A 20,235-nucleotide genomic window follows, 5' to 3' on the forward strand; every position below is an offset into this window, starting at 1 on the left:
TTATCTGTATGAGTACCCCCCCTCGGCGGTGCTGGATGCATGTGGTTTAAAATATCAAAGCTAGCTGGACTTGATTCCTTCTCATGCAGATATCTCTATTGGCTTTTATGATATGTCACATGTAAATGATTTTTTGTCTGTTTCCTGTTTCACATAAGTTTGTTATTTTTTTGAATAATTATTTTCCATAAAACAAACATTGGAATGACTACATTTTTGCAGGATCGAATCCGAATGCTATAAGGGTGTTATCATTTCCACTGTTGTTTAATGCTTTGTCTATATGGCTCATTATGGTTACCGTGAGCAATGTAATTGAAGGAATTCTCTGTATATTATTGTTAAAATGGATTATTTAAATTTTTTTAAATAGTTTTACAAATACCTAGATAGGCTGTAATAAATTAAACCTATTGAGTGGAGTGCAGCGAATTGTGAGTGGTGTCTGTGTGAGTGCAGGTTGAGCAGTGTGCCTGTGTGAGTCCAGGGTGAGTGATGTGGATGGGTGAATGCAGGCTTAGTGATGTGTCAGGGAAGGGTGAGTAATGGGTCTATGAGTGCAGGGTGATTAGTGTGCCTATGTGAATGCAGGGAGAGTGATGTATCTGTGCAAATGCAAAGAGACTTATCTGGCTACTCCCAGAGATGTGTTCGCCAAGCCACCTCTTTCTCAAATTTGCTTGAGAATGCAACATTTGCCCCCTCTTTTTTCCAAATGTTCTTGGGGAGACCCCCCCCAGTCCCTCCGTAGGTGGTTCGGGCTAGCTCGCTATGCTCGCTCGCCACAGTGCGGTATTTATGCCTCACCACTTTCAAATGTCACCAGCCGCCCCTGATTTACATGACGCTTCATACCCCGGACAGGCTGCAGAAGCACTTTCGCGGATGAGTACCTTCATACTTTGTAGGTTGTGCTTGGTTGGAAGGGTATGGGACTGAGCGTGGTGTATGTGGAAGTGTTTTGGTGTTGTGAGTGATGATCAGACCTATATCTTATTGTGTTTTATGGTGTTGCATCTGGAGGTGCAGAGGAGCTAAAAAGAGTGCGAGACCTAAAATACATGTTTTGGTGCTGTGAGTGATTGGCTGTAGCTGCTCATATGCTGTGGCTGTGCATATGTGTGGAATGGAGAAAAGGAGAGTGAGGAGGGGAAGCAATTGTGCTCACCAACCTTGAGGGAGATTTGGTTCTAGTTGCATGATCGGTATCATCCAGCATCCTGTGTTGTCCATATCCTTATGGATGGCTCCTTTGCTTGACAGTTGTGATCTGCCAAATGATTCATCATCCGTTGGGGAATCTGTCTGGTTAGGTCTTGAGTGTCTTGCTGACTTCCTGGTGGTCTTGGATGTTTCTTAACTTGGCCATAAGGGAGTTCCATATTTTTGCTGCTTGTCCAGAGAAGTGGGTTTTAAACATGTTTGCCTTCTTTTAGGAAGGGTTGATTACCTGAGGTGGCAGTTAATAGGGAAAGAGTCTGTTCTGCAATTATCTTTGCAGTTTTACCTCAATGAAGGATGAGCCCATGCCATAGAGGGCCCTTGTGCGATGTGGAGTGCCTTGACAGTGGAGCGTCCATGCCCTCATAGACAGTGAAGCATTTGTATTGCTGGTGTGATGTGGTCACATAGGCAAAGGTATAGCAACTGTCTTGTGGTGATGCTCTATCACTGTTTTATGCTTTAGATGACATTTACATGAATCTGCACTATATGTGCATACATAGAAAGTGTAATTTTCTAGTTAAGTAAGCCATAGTTAATGTAGGCCTCAGCTCGATTAACTCATGCTAAGCTGAAATGTTCTGTGTTTGATGGGTATTTTTCCTTGCTCTTGTTTCAGAAGCCAAGTTGCAATAGTTCATGGTAATTTGAATGTTACAAATTGTTCTGCTTCTGTGGGCCATTGGAATCAGGAATGTAAGTTGAATCCTAATCGAATGCAAATTGATGGGCAGATGTTGAACATAAATGCAAAGCAGATGCAAAATATGTAAATGCTTAGACGTCCAAATGCTACTATGGCCCAACTCCTGTTAATGCAGCAAAATATGAGCGATCCGAGGTTTAATGGAAATCCACACCTCAGAGTTAAGCAAAACACCTTTACCAGCCCTTACATTTTCATACAGTACTGGTCTTCCAAAGTTTTGGAGATCCAGGTTCTGATCAATCACAAGGACGGTGCCTGAGAGGGGAGGAAAAATGCATTCTTGGCATAGTCTTTGAGGTAGCCCAGAGTGGATTAAATGTGGATGGAGAGGTTAATAGCCACTCCATGTTCTTTTTTGATTGACACCGGAGCTTCCTGCTCTACTGTTTGAACTGTAGAGGTGATAATTACTCAAGGGTAACTGTTCCTAAAGTAAAGGAGAACTTGGTCAATAGAAGAAGTAGTGAGTGAACCTTAACTCACAAAAAAGGTTGGAAACGAAACACCGTGGAGGTGGGGGAATTTCCATTTTAACCTTACCACTTGGACCCTTGAATAAAGGTTTTTAGGGTACCAGCGTGGTCATTTTAATTCACTCACCAATCTCACCCCCCCACACACTCGCACTCACAACTGCGGCGTTACTCCAAAAAGAACTCCGACAAAGAGCCCTCTCCCGGTGCCCGTGGGGACTGCAGCGTCACCCCCACGAGAAGCAACGCCCGATGATGAAGCATGACACCCACTTCGGTGTGTGAGGGCACTTTTACCAAAAGGAGAACTACCCACACCTCCACAGTGTTTCATTTCCAACATTTTTTGTGAGTTAAGTTTCCCTCTCTCCTTCTTCTAGCGATCGCATTAGCCAGCTTCTCCTTTTCTTCAGGAACAGTTACTCTTGAGTGATTATCACGTTAGCCTTGGGAGCATGGGTACTGGACCTGTTTTTGCAATTCTAGCTGTAGAGGTCCCAGTCCTTCCCCTCTAAGGAAAACACGTCTAAGTTGTAGGCATTTCTAATAAGCATATTTTGAATCATATATCATCTAAAGCCCCTGCTATGATTGGTCCCTTTGAAGAGGACAATCAGTTTGTGATTCAAGTCCAGTCAGTCTATTAGGGAGGCAACCTATGCTGCAAGCTCAACCATGTGATCTATTTTACACCGGATTGTTTCGAGTTTCAGGCACATGACAAGGATGTACTTTTTAGAAAAGACAGAATGAGCACTGGGTTATGTGCATATTATTAACATAAAGCTAACAGTTAACCCATATTAAATAATTAATCTATAAGTGTTTCATGTAAAAAATATGAATTTTTATTAGCTTGTTTTTTTTGGATGTGTAGTCAATACTCTTTTTTATTATACTATTTTCAAACCCATGAAGAATTGTACATATAGTTGTATTTAAACAATTAATTCATTTGACATTCAACATGATAATATTTGTACAATTTTCTTTACATGAGTCTTTCTATTCAACACCCAAAAACGAGATGCGGTCTACTAAATTAATAAATGAACATGATTATATACAGAACCAAATATTTCCAAATCTGACAAGGATGTAGCCTTTAATCTGAACACACAAAAGTCAGTTGTTGGATTGTTTTGGTTTTGACAAGGGAGAATTTACCATCTGACTTACAGACTTCGCGGAGGAGGAAGTCTGTTTTTTTTCTGGCAAAGACATTGGCCTGATTAAAGATGGTAAACCTGTAAGAATAACCATCAAGCAAAATGCAGAATATCCTCGATGGCCAGAATAAAACCTCATCCAGAGGTGGTAGCTGAAGGTATGCCAGTATTTGAATACATGTTGGAGCATGGCATCTTAAAGGAGCTACTACAGAGTCCCTGCAATTCACCTATAATATGTTTGCAAAAGCCGAATAAAAACTGGATAAACTGGATAATTGTACAGGACCTTCAAAAGTCAATAATATTGTAGCCCATGTTGTCCTCTGGTACCAAATCCTGCTCTGATACTTTTCTAAATACCCTGCGATGCTGAATGGTTCCCGGTCTTCCACCTGTGCCAAACATTCTTTTCCATTCATACTGAAAAAGAATCTGGAGACCTTGCAGTTGCCATGCAATTCAGACATAATTCCATCTATCCATGACATACTGGTGGTGTTGACAACATAAGATGCATGCAGTCAAAACACCATTGCCCTGTTGAACCATTTGGGCGAGAATTGACATAAAGTGTCCCCCCCAAATTGCAGAACTGCCAGAAGGAAGTTCTGTATCTGGGATTCCATATATGGAAAGGAACCAAGAAGGTGTCTCAAGAGAAAATCTCTACCATTCTTGGATTGAACCATCCCGCAATGCAAAGAGAAGTCATTATATTCTGGGCATGGTGGGCTACTGTCTTCAGTGGATTCCCAACTTTTCCCTAGTGGCAGTGACTCTATTGAGGCTTACATACAAAGATATGTCTGATCCACAACCTTGGGACAACATATGCATGACAGCTTCCCTCAAACTGAAACACAGTCTATCGAACCCCTGCTCTTGGAATGCCAGATTATGACAAACAGTTAATTGTATATTGCTGTAAATGCAATGGATGCTCACTGTCTGTTTTAACACGGACCCACATAAATCCTATTGTGTTGCTTAGTTTTCCACCACTCTTGATCTGGTAGCTGCAGCATTGCTGGGTTGCCTAAAGTCAGCTGCAGTTGGTGTCCACATTCAGCAATGTGAGGACATAGTCATTGGGTACCCCCTTACGTTTATGGTTCCTCATTTTATTGTGATCTTACTCCCCCGCTGGCGAACACAACATATAACACGTAGGAGGCTGACCAGGTACAAGTAGTTCATTCTTGCTGCAGACCATATTACTTAATGGCTGTCTCACTGCTTAAACCCTGGCACATTGTTGACTTTGCCTGTTACTGACAAAAATGATGATGAGGTTGACCATGACAATCTGGATATTGAAGAGTTGTGTACCAAGGCAAGACCTGACATTCAAGACTTCCCTCCGGAAGAGCCCGACTGTATGTTGTTTGTGTAAGAGATGCACAATGAGTTCTGAAAGCAGCCCATGCTGTCTGCACCTTAGGTGTAATGGAAGCCTCCCATTTTTGCAATGTAAACCTCCGCGCAGGTGGCTGAACTGATCACTCCTACTACACTGATAGCTAATGCGGGTCTTGCATGGTCCATGATTTTTGACAGTGTGGTGTCAGAGGTGTTCCATGATCTCCTCTGGCTCCACTATCTGAAACAGGAATTATGTTATGGACCTGTTAGAGGCTTTACACTTACCCGCTAAAATAGCAGTTGTGAAATGTGCAGTACACAGGAGTTGATGTGATTGTGTGACTGCTGGCAACCACAATGTGGATGAGATGGCCAGATACTGCTCTCTTGAGTCTTTCATTTTGAATGGAGAACACTCTTGAATGATTCTGAAAGAGATGTTGCTACAAGCCTTTTGTAGACTGTTGCTGATATGTGAGAAGGGATAAAGAGTTTGCAGGAGGAAGTCAGAGAAAATGAAAAGGACAGGTGTGTTAGAGCATGGTGAATGAAGAATCAGGATGAGATTTCGGTGTCAACAGATGGGAAACCTGTTTTGCCAGATCCTATGTTGTCTACAATGGCTAGCCATTTTCATGGTCCAACCGATATAATGAGAGACATATAGATGGTCTTCTATATGGCGCACTGGTTTAATCCCTGTTTCTGTGTCATTGCTGACAAATTTGTATCTCCGATGTGCCACCTGCCAGCAGTTAAAGGCAAATGCAAAAAGAGAAATTGATGGACAGAATGCAGAACAATGTCATACATTCACCCCAATACAGAGATCTGGGCCTAAATCCATCGTTTTTTTGCTCACCATGCCATTCCAGTTTGAACCCAGCCGTATGCAAATCAGTCTGGACCCTGTGCCTCATGGGAACAGTCCAGCCCGAACTGCCAGGTCAGGTCCTCCCTGGACTGGAAACAGCCATTCTAGGACTGGTTTCGAGGTTTCACCCCTCATCAGCCAGGATAGCTTAACTCCTGTGGCATGGAGAGCACGGGACCCATGTCTGGGCATACCCGTCCAACTCAGGGCAACAAATGCAAAAAGCATTTACAGGCAGGCAGGAGGACCATGGTGACAATGAGTCATTAAGGAAGATCAGGTGGTCCTTTACATTGCATGCAACTTAATTTTGTTGAGATTCAGGTATGCAATGGGCTCTGCTACATCTTAGTATTAGTGTGCATCCTTTCTTGCTGGGTAGATGTGTACCCAGGGAATGAAAGTTTCAGTTAGGCGATGCTGTTATCGAGGGAATTCATCCCTCCTTTCAGCTTACTCGTTTCTCTGGAGTCAGATTGTGGGACTCACTTCAAGGATGAGGTTATGGGAATACTGTGTGTAGCCCCGCAGGTGAATCTGTGGTTCCACTGTAGTTGCAGGCCTGAGGCATCTAGTATTGTCAAACAGATCAATGGGATGCGAAAGTACCAACTTGCCAAGTTCTGGGCGTTTACGTCCCCCAAGTGGCCTGATGCTCTTCCCTTGGTGTTAATGAGTCTCGCAGCACTCATGATATAGGGACAGGACTGCCCCTCCACAAGATCCTCATGGGGAGAGCTAAGAGACTTCTGGCCAAGCCTCTAATTATGCTTTTGAATTTTGCAGATGATATGGTTCTCGACTACTACAATGGACTAGCTGAGGTGGTGCATTCTGTCTGTCATCAGGTCAAAGCAGTGACTCCCCTTTTGAGCTAAGTACAATGCCACAAATTAAATCCAGGAAATAGGGTCCTGTAGAAGAAACACCTCAGGAAAAGCTGTTTGGAACCTCACATGTGTGGCCCCAATTATGTCATCCTTGTGATGAACATTGCTGTGAAGTGTGGTGGCATACCGAATCCTTCTCACATCCAAAGAGTGAAACATGCTGGTGAAGACGTGGTGACTTAACCACTAATTTCCACAGAAGAGGGTGTGAAGTGTCTCAGAATAAATCAGAGAGAAGCGCTGAGCCATTGGCAAATGAACCCAGAGTAGCCAGAGTGAACCAAGTTGAAGGAACTGTGATCGATAACTCTGAGTCTGAAGAAGGGCAAATAAGTACACCTAGAGGGGGCTGATAAGAGAAAGGTGGTCAAGGAAGGGTGAAAGACTGAGAGCTGTTGTGCCAGAGGGACACATCCCGGAAACAGTCAAAGAGGAAAAAGACAAGTGATCAAAGTGAAAGTGATGATGAATAGCCAGTAATCAGGAGATCCAAGAGCACAAAGTGCTTGAAAATCCTCCATGGATGGGCTACTACAGTGAAGATTGACCGAGTTTTGATGTTCACTGACTCAATCCAAGTGAGCTGTTCAGATGAACTGCAAACTTTTCTGAAACGTAGGGAACTTCTTAGAGCCCATCAGAAGAGTAGGGTTATCATTTTTAGATATCGATATAGAGTTACGGATAACTTGTGAAGATAATTGAACATACATGCACTCATTCTTGAACTAATCAATGTTTTGCTGATATGCACAAGCTGGTTATCCTTATGGTTGCTCTATTACTGGGCTTAAAGTCTTCTGTTTCCACTATAGCTAAGCCTAATTCAACTCATCTAGATGAACAGCATTGACTTAATATGAAGATTTTACATAAAGTTGGTTCTGAAGGGAATCATTCTACGAATGTCTTCTTTAAGCTGGAGCAGGCAGGAATATGCTTAAGTCATGCATACTCATAACTGTTATATTTGCACTTCTTTACCTGCATCTACCATGGAAGGAGTGACATACCACCACTTACCTCTCACTTATTTCTAGTCTCCTAGTATATTTCATAGTCTTCTTTATCATCAGGGTAGTTCTGAATGTGATTTTTCAAGTTTTGATTCAGTCTTTCATTGGGTGCCTCTGTACAAAAAATTGAATCCTTATTGTAATTCTATACGTATGGCTATGGTGAAGCATTTCTTTAGGTCTCAAACAGAGAATTTTATTGAAGAATTGGAAGACAGAATTGAAGGAGTTGAGTTAAAGGCAAAGGGAGAAACTAAGTGTGAGTAGGTAAAGTAAGAAGAGAAACTAAAGGTTGCTGGGATACACCCTAAGTTGAGTTTTCTTTGACAATAGCAAGGAAAGCTTTCTTTTATGAGGAAAAGGGGAAAGAGTACAGACACTCACTTGATGGATTGGAGCAGTTTGAGGTTTTAGGAGATCAAGTGTTGGTCCAAAGAATCCTGCGATTCGGGGAGGTTATTATGTGTGTGGGGAGAATGCCTAATTTCAGCTTCCTGCAAATTGGGTAGGCAGCTGCTACTTAGCTTCAGTGTTCCCTAAGGTGTATCATATAGATGAGATAGAAGACAGGGGAGTAGTGATTCATGGGAGAGCTAAGCATAGTGCTTCACAAATAGTTGGTGGCATTTGTAGCGCTGTGATTCCTTCTGTAGGAGTAGTTTTGAATGACGCAAAGATTGTAAAGCTATCTACATTGGTTGACCACCTTGCAAATAACATAGCCGGTGCATTGACAGCTATCTATAATGGGCTTGTGGCAATTACAGCAATGCTTCTACAGAACAGACTTTCATTAGACCCCTTACTAGCAAAAAAGGACAGTGTCTGCTACGTGTTCAGCAATGCTGCACCTATGTGCCTAACAAGAGTTGTGATATTAACAAATTTATCACCAATATTTCTGATGTTTCTAAAGATATGAAGGAGTTGGAAGCAACAGGTGTCTGGGAGGCAATTGGGAAAGTATTTTTCGCAGTTGGTAGGGGGCTTAGTGAAATTAGCAGTGGTCTATTGGGCACTACTTTGACCCTTATTTTGATCATTGCTGTCTTAGCTATATGCTGGTTTCTTTTCATACAGGGATTCGATTAATGACTGGAAGGTATGGATCACAGTGTCAGGGAGGAGAACAGTTGACAAATGAGAAAGGGATAAAACGAAAGAGAGAAGAAGTGAAACCTGAGGAGCTGCAGAGTCACCTGAATGAGTTAAGGGTTCTGGAGGAGTCTAGACATAAACAGCAGGAGTCAACCACTGGCATTTTAGACATCAGGCACAAGGATGTATTGTGTGATGGTTCTCCGAGTCCTCAGAGAGGAGAATTGGTGATGCTGTGTCACTATTTTATGCTTAACATAACATTTACACTAACCTGCATTACATAAGTATACATGTAAAGTCTGATTCTCATGATCAATCTCCCATAATTGATGTAGGCCTCAGTTCGAGTAACTCATGTTAACCCCTTCGCTGCGCTCCTGTGCTCATGACGAGCTGAGCTTGTCACAGGTGCACCGGCTCCCGTGGAACGCTCAGCACAGCAGGGGAATTCTCCCCACACCTGAACGTTCCATGGCCATGACGAGCTGAGCTCGTCATGAGCACCGGAGCGCCGTGGCTCATGACGAGCTCAGCTCTTCATGAGCATGGGAGGGGTTAAACCGAAATGTTCTGTGGTTGCTGTGTATTTTTCCTTTCTCTCATTGCAGAAGCTAAGCTGCAGTAGTTTACATTAAGTAGAATGTTACAAAATGTTTTGGTTTCTGTGAGAATTGTTTAGCTGTGTGTGTTTCACCTAGAGCTGAATAATGCGTCACTGCACCTGTCCTAAGGGTAGGCCGACCCTGATGTATTATCCTGCTACGAGATATCCCTTGAATGCTGCACAACAAAGTGCGATGTTGGAGAATATAACTAAAATGTCTTATTGTGAAAATGTTCCATCCTGATTGGTCCCCTCTACCTTAGAACAATGGGGAGTGTTGCATGATGTCGAGAAATGTGTTTTAATTGCGCATTGCTAAGCTAGTCAGATTCAGATGCCCTTTTCCACTCTCCCGAGATTAGAAACCGCCCTTTGCTCCTGTTCAGAGTTAGACTTCTTAGTAAATCCATTCTCGTTTAACTGACTGAATATTTGATTCTGTCTTTTAGTAGTACTCGCGGGTACATGCTGCTCGATTGCTCCCAACTTCAATCGAATTCTTAGCTTAGCCTGTTAGGAAACTTCCGTTTAGGGGAAACTGAATTTGCTTGATTTGCTTATGCCAACTTTAAAAGTTTGTCTTTGCATTTTCTACCCTGATTCGATTTGAATTTGTGATGATCATTGATTTATGACTAATTTGAATGATTTGAGTTTGTAACCTTGCTAATTCGCTAATAAACCCTCATGGTTTGCACATCTACTATTCCATGTCATTATTGTGGAACCTAAGGAGAGGTGTGGTGCAGCGGCCAGAGCAGCTGACTTCGGAGCTCGGGGCTCATGGTTCGAACACCGGCAGCCGCTCAGCTCAGCACCCTGTGAATCTGGGCAATAAACGTAATCTCCCCGACGGCCCCCAGCGCCTTGAGACCCCTAGGGGTGATTAGTTTGCTTTACAAATACCGGATACATAATGTGCTTCACTGTAATCCATTGTAATTGATTTGTTGATGTTTAGCCTCAGCCCGAGACTAAAGGGCCAACTTGAGTTTCCACTAACGATCTGCACGGTGCAAATCCCATCCCGCTGCGACACTAGCTTACAGTATTTTGGATTCTTTGCACTCTTCGTAGTAGGAAGCGAAGGGCTCCTAGGTTGAGTCTGTTTGTGTAGCCTTGTCAAGGCATGCCAAGGGTGGTGGTAGATAGTAGCTTCTGTAGGAAGCCTTGCAGTAGAGGTGTGCACATGTGCTGCCTGTCAAAAATGTGTCTTTGTTGTAGTATCCAAACCTAGAACTAGGGATATGATTATAAAATTGGTCGGAGAGCTTAAGGAGCAATATTAGAAAAATATTTTTCACCAAAAAGATGGTGAAACAAGACATTCCAGAAAAGAGGGTTTCAAAAGAAAATGGGTGTGATGATACTAGAAGAACAAGTGTTGCACATAATGAACCATAAGACTCTAAAAATGTGATTGAAAATCTTTGATTGTAGCTCAAACAGATCAGAAGTTACCAAAAAAAGTGAAAATTGTGGTACCAGACAGTAGCAGACTCTTTGCAAAGTGAACTGACACCTTTAGGTAATGGTTGCTTTTTCAGTCTTTACACTGGTATTTATTAGTTGGAACCTTGGTCTAGATAGTTTTACTGTGTGTTAAAATTACAAAATAGCAGACTAATACTGCCACAGAATGTGCTGTAATATGCCACATTATTTTCCTTTTCTTGCTGCATTATTTAATCAAACCATAATTTCCTCCTTTCTCACATAATTCCTGTGGGCCTGGTACTATGAAATTAGCATCACTTAACAACTAATAGCAAGTATAGATTTCAGGAGAGAGCAGCAAAGAACAGAATCCACTCATTTCATGTGGGCGTTGAGTGCAACCTTTTAGCGGAAGTGATCTACCTTAAAACAGATGCACTGGTTTTGTAGGTCAAGGAGAAAGATCCTACTAAGTAATTCCCCGAGCCCCTACCCCTCACACCACCACCCCTGTATTCAGAAGAAAGGATTCCCATCACCTGTACTTCCCTTTAAAGGGAGGTTGAAGACATATTTCTTTAAAGAGGAATGGGGGTGATCTCTTGAGATCCACTGACTTTAATTTCAGTATTATATAAGGAAAAACAACAATGACCCATTCTGCATTTAAAAAACCTGAGCACTTTGATTTAAGTCTTACTGAAGCTAGTCATCCTAGACTACAAAGATCCTCCACAGTCTTCCCCTAATTTTCATATTCTTCCCTGCCTGAATTTTCAAGTGTTCCTTTGTTGGAAATGTGGTCTCCTCTGCATCCCTCACTTCTTCGATCTCCCCTAAACATTTGCCTCTCTCACTTGACTTCTTTAGTCTCCCTGAACACTATACATTTGTTCTATCATACTTGGCTCTTTTTCTGACTCTATACTTCTCCTTTGGCTTTTGCCAGTACCTCTGCCCTTTCCTCCAGACATTTTATGGCTGTGCTTCTGTCTGCCTACTATGCTCCTCTCTGTTCCTGCTTTCTCTTAAGGGTTGCAGCAAACATGGAGAAAAGACTAATCTAACCCTAGAGTCTATGTTTACATTTCGTTTGTCTGCAAGCATCTCATTTATTTAAATTTTGAATTGTAGGACGTTTTTCACTTTTTCGAAAAAAAATTATATGAATATAAGATGTATTAAAGATGATGATGCTGGCTTTTAGACAAATCCCAATTTGTGATTTTGAGACCGCTAATTTTGGTCACTTCCGTTTTAACAAATCGATTTTTTCAGCTGCCATCTTCTCTCACCTGTCTCTCAACTAATATCAAGCTGATTAGTTACATAACATCACAAAAACGTGTCGAGTGTGTCCTGATTTTCTATTTTTTTTATATCATTTTATTGTTTCTTTTTTGTGCATTATCAGATGACAAGGTACCCAGTTCCATCAACAAATTAAATGTTTGGTCCTACTGTCCTTAATTACTTTTATTTATTGAGTTTATGACGGAGTTTATGACGGAGGTTTGTATTAGTCAACAGTCACGACCCATCTTTGTCCAATTCACACAATGCCATCCTAGGGTTATGTTGAGGTCTGGTGGACCTTTTACCTGTTTCCCCCAATGCCAAGCAGGAAACCCATCTTTCTATATTATTCCTGTTTAGAAATTATGATTCGTATGCTCTGGAAACAGTTGCTCATGTTAAGTGCTCGGTCTCGTGCCCAGTGTCTAGTTATAAATTATACATTTTTACCTCCATCCTCTGACATAAAGATAGGACTTCATCATTCTTACCATTCGCTTCTGATACATCCTTTGGGAGAGGAGTTGGGGTAGAGAAGGTCTTTTCGAACTTAATGTTGATTATTGGAACACCTGAGGCCCTATTACATATAGGGAGCACTGCACAAGGTTTGCGCTATGGCGCACCTGTCAAACAGGTGCGCCGGGTGCAAACAGGGAAAGTTTGCCCTATTAGGTTGAATGCTCTGCCCTCAGGACAGTCGCGACCTTGTGCTGCCCTTGGGGGAGCGCATTCAAGTGAAATACAAAGTGGCTGATTCTAAGCTGCTACGGGTTTCACTGTGCAGCAACCCGCCTGCACTTTAAAGAGGGGAGCGAGAGCCCCTTGCAGGCGGTTGCAGTGAGTGACTGTGCCCGACTGCAAGGGGATGTCTAGTGAGTCCATGGGACTCCCTTGACAGCCTCCAGAGGGCTGCCAGCTGGGGGCGCACTGACAGTGCGCCACCTTTTTGTACTGCTCTGTAAGTGCACCTTCTTACAGCTTCTTTACTTCTGCGCCCGCGTTGATATTACAGCACGCAGAGGTAAAGAGATCTCTTCATTTACATGGGGCAACGCCCCTATGCAAATGAGCGAACGCCCTCTTGAGATATCGCTGGCACAACATGTGCTCCTGTGCTATCGGTATTACAGACCCTCCCATTGGCAGCACATACCAGCAAATGGGTGAGAGACCAAACGGGTGAATGTTCTGCTTGTAAATACAAGGCGGAGTCCGAGTTACATGTTTTCCTCCTCTGCCCTGCCTATCGGCTGTCGCGCAAGCGTTGGTTAATCCAACTATGTAAGAATCTAGGGGTTGTGCGCTGCATAGAGGCTTACAGAGTCCTAAAGTATGACACTCACCCACCAATTGTCTACGCTGAATCGCGCTTCCTAAATTGTATGTGGCATACTCGTCGGGCCTACCTAAAGTAGATCTCAGGGGGTTGAAGATTTGTACGAACTGGTGAAGGGCGAGCATGCCCATATCTAGGCCTTATGCCTTGCATCGCTGTCCCACAAAGCATAACATTTTATTACTTGTATATTTTTATATTGGATGGTTGTTTTTTATAAATTTTAAACGGCCGGTTGTATTTTAATCGTCTATGTCATAGCACATATTTTCACATCCCTGTTGCACTTATGTAGTGTGCGTTCTGTGCCTTCTCGTTTGAGGGTTGACTATTGTACATGAAGATCCTTGTCAGTATTTTTTAACCAGATGTATATACTATTGTTTTATTGATGCACTTTTATGGCCCAAGAGGCCGAAATAAAGTATTAATGAATGAGTATTACAGAAGAGGCCGCCCAAGCGTCTGCAGCACCTTCTGTAATACCACAGTGCCCGGGGGGGCGCTCAAAGAGGGCGCAAACGCTTGTTGCGCCTCCGGGGCAATTCTGTAATACGGGCCCAGGGCTGGTTGAATGCCGCCCACTTGCTGTGTGGCACATTGACGGCCCGCACTTTGGGTGAATGTAGAACCACACACAGGAAATGTAATGTTGTGTAGGGGAAAGGAAGCCCCATTATGCAAAACGTTTACCTGTCAATCTCCACTTAAAGATCACTTCTGTGTCAGCAGTGACGTCTGGGGTTTTTCCAGCTTGCCTCAGCTCTCCGCGCCACACCGGCAGTGTTAGTTTATTGATAGCCCTTTGATTGCATTCTCTTTGCTTCACGATAAGGTCGTTTCTCGGAAGTCAATAAGGGCCACCAGATTTGCAGCTTGGAAAGGAAAGGAAAGCAGAGCTCGATGTGCACACCTGTGTTTGGGCTGAAACCCATTTATAAACGATTATGAACGAGCCCAGTGCAGATAAGCAGCGGTCTGGGAACAGCTGTGTCGTTTGCATTGAGTAGGGAGTGCCACAAGGAAGTTTAGCTTGGTTTAAATATTTTCCCACAAAGTCACTGGAAATAGGCTGGGAGTTTGCAAAATTTCAAATGTGTGCTCCATAGCCATGCTTCATCCACTGCACACATGCCCTTTCACCCTGTTTTTCTCCAGCCCAAATTCCTTTAGTGAAGGAAACTGTTAATAATAACTGTAAATAAATAAATACTGTAAGAATAAATATAATACAACATATAAATATTGATGCATTATTTCCTATTTTGGTTTTTAGGTCTGGGTTTTAAAAATATGGAGAGGGGACTTTTTCCCGCCATCTTTTAACCATTGGTTTTCTTCGACTAGCCTCTTTCAGCGAAGAGCTGGAAGCTTATAGTCATCTCTTGGCCTTAGTCCAGTGTATCACTCATTTCTCACTTAAAGCTGCTGGCTGTATTCTTCCACCTACTATCGAGGGCTCAGGGCTGCTATGAACTGCATTAGGGACTACTTTACAGCTATTGTCTTCTCTCGCCACTGTTTCTGGCTGTCTTCTGTGTGTATTGCTTTACTGGGCCGGGCTAACTCTACGTCCATTAGCACATTAAACCCCGACCGATTGACTTTGCAATTCTTGTTAATCTATATTTCCTATCCTACACTTCTGATTTTTAGGTTTCTTGTATATATTGTATGTATTGCAATTTGTATTGTGTAAGTCTAGCTAGAAGCAACATAACTTTGTTCATAGCAACAGGCAGTAACAACACACTTCAGAGCTTTTTCCATCTACTCTAGCAGTGTCTGTTCCAAGCAGGCAACGTCATAGCTGCCAGCCATTGTTCAGATGGGGCAATGTCACTAGGGACCAGATGTCAGGAACCCACCGCACCTCAGTTATGGATAGATTTTGCTTCACAACAGTTGTGGTGGGGCACATTGTCTGTGCTGGCATTAGGCTCCATGGTATCCCTGCTGGGCTGTCACAAGCAGGGCTCTGGCCAACGGTCCTGCAGCCTCGAGCCCTCTTGTACGACATTTTTGATTTCTTCATCTTCTAGGTAGTTCAGATAAACAATGCATAAAGGTATCTGAGAAGCCAGGTGAGATATTGTTTATGATATCCGGAATCCACTGTCACACATTAACCAACTTGTGATTGCCTTCTCCCGATCTTGGTGGCGGTTGCAGAAAAAAGCCAAACCATCAAAACCTACATCATTTTTGTATGATTTTACTTCAGGTTCGCTGGTGACTGAATATTTAATTACCTTTTTCAGCAGCTTTTTGCATCATCATTGGTGCATCCCTAATGGTGGTGTCGGTGCGAAGGGGTCGAAGTCAGTCATTGAAACTCCCTCACTAAAAAGGTCTAGACCTGCTTCACCTACCCCTGAGGTGTCATAGTAGCCACTGTCCAATTGTGGGTCTCTGTCATTAGTAAAGTCCTGTAAAGAGTGGTTACGCGCCAACTTCGATTCATCTGATTGGAAGCAGCAGAGTAGATGCAAACTGGTTGGAGACTCGCCCCCAACTCCACATGGTATGGGGTATTATTTACATCTGATGAAATGCAGCAGATGTAGGGAATGCTGTCCACGTGGAACCTGTTGGGTGTCTCAGATTTTAGGTAGGGGACAAATGCAGGGGCGGCTGGTGACATTTGAAAGTGGAGAGGCGTAAACTAATTTGCATATTGCACCGCAGCGATCGAGCGCAGCGATCGAGCGCAGCGAGCGAGCCCGAACCACCTTGCATCCATCCATACATCATTCATGCATCCACCCATCTATCCACCCACCCACCCACCCTGCATCCATACATCATTCATTCATGCATCCACCCATCCATCCATCATGCATCCACTCATCATGCATGCATGCATCCATACATCATTCATACATCCACCCATACATCCACCCACCCATCCTGCATCCATACATCATTCATTCATGCACCCATCCATCCATCCACCCATCCATCCATCATGCATCCATCCATACATCATTCATGCATCCACCCATCCATCCACCCAACCATCCTGCATCCATACATCATTCATTCATGCACCCACCCATCCATCCATCCACCCATCCATCCATCATGCATCCACCCATCATGCATGCATCCATACATGCATCCATCAATACATCATTCATGCATCCATCCATCCACCCATCCATCATGCATCCACCCATCATGCATGCATGCATCCATGCATCCATCCATGCATCCATCCATACATCCATACATCATTCATGCATCCACCCAACCATCATGCATCCACCCATCCATCATTCATGCATTCACCCATCCATCCACCCACCCTGCATCCATACATCATTCATTCATGCATCCACCCATCCATCCATCATGCATCCACCCATCATGCATGCATGCACCCATACATCATTCATACATCCACCCATACATCCACCCACCCTGCATCCATACATCATTCATTCATGCACCCACCCATCCATCCACCCATCCATCCATCATGCATCCACCCAGCATGCATCCACCCATCATGCATGCACCCATCAATACATCATTCATGCATCCACCCATCCATCCATCCACCCACCCACCCTGCATCCATACATCATTCATTCATGCACCCACCCATCCATCCATCAATCATGCATCCACCCATCATGCATCCACCCATCATGCATGCATCCATCAATACATCATTCATGCATCCACCCATCCATCCACCCACCCTGCATCCATACATCATTCATTCATGCATCCACCCATCATGCATGCATGCATCCATACATCATTCATACATCCACCCATACATCCACCCACCCATCCTGCATCCATACATCATTCATTCATGCATCCACCCATCCATCATGCATCCACCCATCATGCATGCATGCATCCTTACATCATTCATGCATCCACCCATACATCATTCATGCATCCACCCATCCATCCACCCACCCATCCTGCATCCATACATCATTAACACACTGAACTATCTCAAGTCATTTGTGCAAGCTAGTTTACTGGAACACCGAAAAACACACACTCTTACCTTGCTGCCGGTCCCGCACACGTCACAGGCTCACAGCGCCCCTGGCCAATCCTGGCGCCAGGGGCACAGGTACCCTCTCGCCCGCAGCACGCCCATTAGGGCTCCTGATGGGCATGCGCAAAGCCGCCAAAACACAAGTGCGCATGCGTGGGCACGGGTAAAAATTCACCCTCCGTCCCCACGCATGCGTACTTGTGTTGCCGTCCGTACAATCATGTCAATGAATCAACATGACGCCCGCCCGGCGGTCTGACGTCATGTTGATTCATGGACATGATTGTCATGAGGGAGCTGCGGGCGGCGTCGGGCAGGGAGGGCTACGCCCCCACGCCCCAATGGACCAACCGCGCCTGGACAAATGGTCATGTTGGGACTCTTTTGGAACCCCCTTGACTTTTTCATGGAGGAGATCTGCAACTACCACCTGACCGATGACATAGACGGGCTCCTCCTCATAGAGGACACCATTACTGAAGGAGAGGTCAGGGCAGCCACAAGTCACTTACCTGCTAGAAAGACACTAGGACTTAATAGACTCCCAGCTTTATTCTATAAAGCCTTTCTTAACTTGTTAGCATTGCGACTCACCCAGGTCTTTAATGACATATTGACTTGCGGTGTAGGCACGGACACAATGCTAGAATCACAAATCAAATTACCGTGCTAAACTTTGATCTTAAGATATTCACCTTCATCCTGGTCGCACACCTATATACTAAATGGCCCACTCTCATTGCACCTCAGCAGGCGGGAGTCGGTAAAGAGGGCCACACCAGGGACAATACTAGGCTAGCATCCACCCTCATAGTATCTGTGGAAAGGAATCACACTCTTTTGGTCATCCTCTCGCTGGATTCAGAGAAGGACTTCAAAAGAATAAATTGGCCATACATTTCCAAACTATTGTACAAGACTCTCTTAGGCCCAGATGAAATGAACGATCTTACCCAACTACCAAAAACCCACAACACATCTCAAGGTCAATGGCGAACTATTCCCTCACTGTCCATCATGAGAGGCACCCAGCAGGGATGCCCGCTGTCTTTTTTTCATTTTTCCCTCACAATTGAGACTTTCCTCCAACGAGTTTAGCAAGACCCGAACATATGGGGTATCCGTTGGGTGAACAGGAGCACATATATGAACTGTAAACTGACACTGTCCTCTACTTTCTGACTGTCCCTGAGACCTTCTTACCTGCACTGTAACCAGAGCTAACCTTCTTTGTGGCAGCCTCCGGCTGCCAGGTCAATTGCTCCAAATCCTCAGGCATGGGTGTCCCATTCACATTCACTGCAGCAAAATGGGCTTTGATTCCCAATATGCTCCCTTACCTTCATGCGGCACAGCTCAGACCAGCCCTAGAGTGAAATTATAATTCTGACAACCAAGGGTGGGTTCAAGTAGAAGAACATTTCTTGTGCATCACCTGAATCGTCTCCTCTGGCCCGCATAGGGAACCCGCGAGCCCTTCCTGCTACACAAATTCTTTAAGACACCTGGCAACAAATATCACGCAAAACAGAGTCCAGCATGTTTCCCTCGCCAATGTCCCCCATCATTAATAACCCCGACTCCCAAAGACATTCATGTCTCTGGTTTCAACCTCTGGAAGGACAGTAATCCCCGGCCCTAGGCGAGCTCTTTTCAGATACTGCCCTAAATTCAATTTAGGACATATAGGCCAGTCAGCGGTTACATATATAGGACGCCTGCAGTCTTACTCAACTCTTGCTTTGGGCTGGCACTAGGGAAGTCAGGGGAAAAGCAGGTCAAGAAAGGACACCACTGTAGACTATTTTTCATAACAAATTGTGCCACAAAGAGATCATGTGATTGCAAAGGGCTCTCATAAACCTAGATCCCAAAGCCCAACGCACTTACATGACCCAAAGGGAAAGGGACCTGAAGCAGGGGATTGGAGAGGAGGTCTGTGGACGAATACAGCAGGTGACTGCAAAGTCCTCCATTTGCACATCACACAAAGAAAATGCATATAAACTACTCACAAGATGGTATGTATCCCTGACACATCGTTATGCTCTGCTCAGGAGTCCAAACACATTCTTGAACAAGCATTTGCAATGCAATAGGTCTCGCATTTAGAGAATTTGCCATTGTAAATGCAATGTCTTTTATTTATGTGTTTTGAAAACCTGCAAGTGGTGCCTAAACATGCACTTTGAGCTTATAGTCCTTCCTTATGAACAGCAAGCCTGGCAGTAAAAGAGTTGCAGTTACTGCCAGCCTTGCTCTCATAAGTAACAACTATAAGTATAAAGTACAAATACAATTAGTCGCTATGAAATGTGACAAAATAATTATTATATTAATTCCAGATTAGGTTGTACTCTATGTGGAGCTGATGAAGGGAAATGTATAGAAGGTCTAATATAAATGAGATATGGTAGGTGCAGTACAGCAAGCTGCGCCTAGATGTCCCTAGTGAGCAAGGCACCAGCACTGCTTATCTAGGTGCAGTAGCACAAGCTGTGCCTAGAGGTCTCTGGTGAGCATCATAAACCTTGAACATATGGTTAATCTACCCAACCCATAATTCATTGCTTGCAATAAAGTACCACAAGTACATTCAAATAGCTATGTCCATGTATACAATTAGTAGCTTTGAAATGTGACAAAATTATTATTATATTAATTCCAGATTAGGTTGTACTCTATGTGGAGCTGATGAAAGCAAATTTATAGAA

General features: G+C 43.8%; 1 protein-coding gene across 3 annotated transcripts in view; it reads left to right on the plus strand.

Moving 5' to 3' along the window:
- Window positions 1-20,235, plus strand: part of LOC144755103 (prominin-1-A-like) — a 499,448-nt gene that overhangs the window by 148,686 nt on the left and 330,527 nt on the right. The window lies entirely within an intron of this gene.

This window comes from Lissotriton helveticus, chromosome 5_1 (assembly GCF_964261635.1).
Source record: "Lissotriton helveticus chromosome 5_1, aLisHel1.1, whole genome shotgun sequence".
Taxonomy (NCBI): Eukaryota; Metazoa; Chordata; class Amphibia; order Caudata; family Salamandridae; genus Lissotriton; species Lissotriton helveticus.